The sequence below is a fragment of the Colobus angolensis genome, unplaced genomic scaffold (assembly GCF_000951035.1).
Source record: "Colobus angolensis palliatus isolate OR3802 unplaced genomic scaffold, Cang.pa_1.0 Scaffold91, whole genome shotgun sequence".
Taxonomy (NCBI): domain Eukaryota; kingdom Metazoa; phylum Chordata; class Mammalia; order Primates; family Cercopithecidae; genus Colobus; species Colobus angolensis.
In genome coordinates this window covers 6,869,948-6,873,507 of record NW_012123043.1, presented here as the reverse complement: position 1 = coordinate 6,873,507, position 3,560 = coordinate 6,869,948, and positions in this window count along the sequence as shown.

Sequence of the window (3,560 nt, the reverse complement as noted above, 5' to 3'; positions counted from 1 at the left end):
ATGGCCAGCTAATTTTTTGTATTTTTAGTAGAGACAGGGTTTCACTGTGGTCTCAATCTCCTGACCTCGTGATCTGCCCACCTCAGCCTCCGAAAGTGCTGGGATTACAGGCGTGAGCCACCGCACCTGGCCCACTCTAAGTTTTGATAACTTGCTAGAACTCATATAACCCACTGAAAATATACTCATGGCTATAGCTATGATTATGCGGAAGAGGTACAATTAAAATCAGCCACGATACAAGCACGTTAAACAGAGTCTAGGAGAAGTACCCAACATGCAGTTCCTGCTTTCCTTTCTCTGTGGCATCAGGACTCATCATTGGTTTGTGACAATATGCAAGAAGTATTAACATCCAGGAAAGCTCACCTGAACTTCAGTGTCCAGAGTTTTTATTGGGGCCTCATCATAAAGGCATGATTGATTGCCCATATGGTTGAATTCAGTCTCCAGGTTGGCTTCTACCAGGTAACCCAAAGCCCCTACTCTCAGACTATTAGCTGTGGCCAGCCCCACCCCATATGATGTGGCCAGCCCCTGCTTTAAACAAAGACATTTCTATACAGTATGACACAGATTATCTGCCAGAAGCTGAGGGCAAAGGCCAGACCTCTCTTTGGGAAAGGCCAAATTTTTTACTAAACAATTTTGTGATTCTATAAAGTGTTCTAGAAATGTCAATTAAGTAAAATTGGTTGATAGCTTATGCCACATCTTTTATATCCTTACCCATTTTCTGTTTATTTGTTACATCCATCATTGAGAGACAGGCATTGCAATCTTCAACTATAATTGTGGATTTGTCTAATTTTAGTTACCTCAGTATTTTCTTAATGTATGCTGTGCTATCAGGTACATAAACATTTAAGATTATTATGCCCTTTTGATAAATTGACATTTTTATCATGAAAGGATCTTCTTTATCCCTTATCATATTGTTTTATCTGAAATACATTTTGTTGGATATTAACATAGATACTCCAGTTTACTTTTCCTTTTTTGTAACAGTGTTATTGAAGTAAAATTCACACATACCTCTCTTTGAAGTGTACAATTTAGTGACTTTTAGTATATTCACAGATTCACATCCATCACTACATCCACCACATAAATTTGTGATAATTCCTGAACATAAATATAAGCATATATATGAACATATATATGAATCTATATTATATTTTCTTTTTTATTACAGCTTATTTTTCTTTTTATTACAGAGTTACAAGCGTTTTTCAAATATTCTGGGTATAACTCCTGTATCTGATATATAGATATAGATATATATTTGTGGAGACAGGATCTTGCTGTGTTGACCAGACTGGTCTCAAACTCCTGGCCTCAAGTGATCTTCCTGCCTTGGTTTCCCGAGATACTGGGATTACAGACATGGGCCACTGCACTGTCATCCAGAACATTTTAATCAACTTAAAAAGAAGCCACATCAGCCGCTACTCCCCATTTTCCCTAACTAACAGCCTGGCTACCACTAATCTACCTTTTCTCTTTATGAATTGACCCTTCTGGACATTTCATATACATAGGATCATATAATATGTGATGTTTTGTGTCTAGCTTGTTTCAGTTAGCTAGCATAATGTATTCAAGGTTCATCTGTGTAATAGTATGTATCAGAACTTCTTTTCTTTTTATGGCCAAATAATGTTCTATTGTATGAATATGACGTTTATCTGTTGATAGCCATTTGGATTACTTGCAGTTTTTGCTGATTATAAATAATGATGCTATGAACATTCATGTGTAATTGTTTGTGTGACACATGTTTTCAATTCTCTTGGTACATACCTTGAATATATACCTAGGAGTGGAATTGCTGTGTCATATGGTAACTCTATGGTTAACTTTTTGAGGGGTTGTCCAGTGGTTTTCCAGAATAACTACACCATTTTGCATTCCTAATAACAATTTAAAAGAGCTCCAATTACCCATAGCCTCACCAATACTTGTTATTATTCTTCTTTTTCATTATAGCTATTCTAGTGGGTGTGTAGTGATATTGTATTTCTTTCTGGTTTTGCTTTATATTTCTGTATTGACATATAGTGACATTGGGCACCTTGTCATGAGCCCATCAACTATTTGTGTATCTTCTTTGAAAAAATGTCTGTTCAAATCCTTTGACTATTTTTAAATTGGCTTATTTGTCTTTTTTCTTTTTCTTTTTTTCAGAAAATGTCTGGCTCTGTTGCCCAGTCCGGAGTGCAGTGGTGCCATCTTGGTGACTGCAGTCTCCACCTCCCAGGCTCAAGCTATCCTCCCACCTTAGCCTCCCAAGTAGCTGAGACCACAGGCACACACTGCCATGCCCTGCCAATTTTCATATTTTTCATAGAGATGGGAAGTCACCATGTTGTCCAGACTGGTCTTGAACACATGAGCTCAAGTGATCTGCCTCTCTTGGCCTCCCAAAGTGCTGGGATTACAGGTCGAAGCCACCACACCCAGCTTATTTTTCTTTTTATTACAGAGTTACAAGCATTTTTCAAATATTCTGGATATAACTCCTCTATCTGATATATGACTTGAAAATATTTTCTCACATTCCAGGAGTCATTTTTTTTCTCTTTCTTTTCTCTAATAATTCATTGCTCTTTCTTTCTTGAGATAGGTCTCACTCTGTCACTCAGGCTGAAGTGCAGTGGTGTTATCACAGCTCATGGCAGCTTCAACTTCCTGGTCTCAAGCAATCCTCCCACCTCAGCCTCCTAAGTAGCTGGGAACATAGATGCATGCCACTATGCCTAGCTTTTTTTTTTTTTGTAGAGATGAGGGTCTCCGTGTGTTACCCAGGTTAGTCTTGAACTCCTGGGATCAAGTAGTCCTCCGGCCACAGCCTCTCAAAGTGCTGGGATTACAGGCATGAGCCCTGGGCTTTTTCACTTTCTTGATGATATTCATCAAACCATGAAAGTTGTTCTTTCTTTCTTTCTTTTTTTTTTTGAGATGGAGACTCACTCTGTTGCCCAGCCTAGAATGCAGTGGCATGATCTCAGCTCACTACAAGCTCCACCTCCTGGGCTCAAGTGATTCTCCTGCCTCACTCTCCCAAGTAGCTGGGATTACACGCACATGTCACCATGCCTGGCTAATTTTTGTATTTTTAGTAGAGACAGGGTTTCACCATGTTAACCAGGCCAGTCTTGAACTCCTGACGTCAGGTAATCTGCCTACCTCAGCCTCCCAAAGTGTTGGGATTACAGGTGTGAGCCACCGCACCCAGTTGAAAAGTTTCTAGTATGATGAATTTCAATTTATCTATTATTTCTTTGTCTCTTGTACTTTTGGTGTCATCTCCAAAAACCTATTATCTAATCCAAAGTCAAGACTATTCATACATATGTTTTCTTCTAAGAGTTTTATAGTTTTAGTTCTTAAATTTAAGTCTGTGACCCTTTTTGACTTAATTTTTGTATATGGTGTGAGGTTCGGGTCCAAATTCATTTTTTGCATGTGGCTATTCAACTTTTCCCATACCATTTATTGAAGAAAATATTCTTTCATTCCTATTGAATGGTTTTGGAACTTTTTTTTTTTTTTTTTTT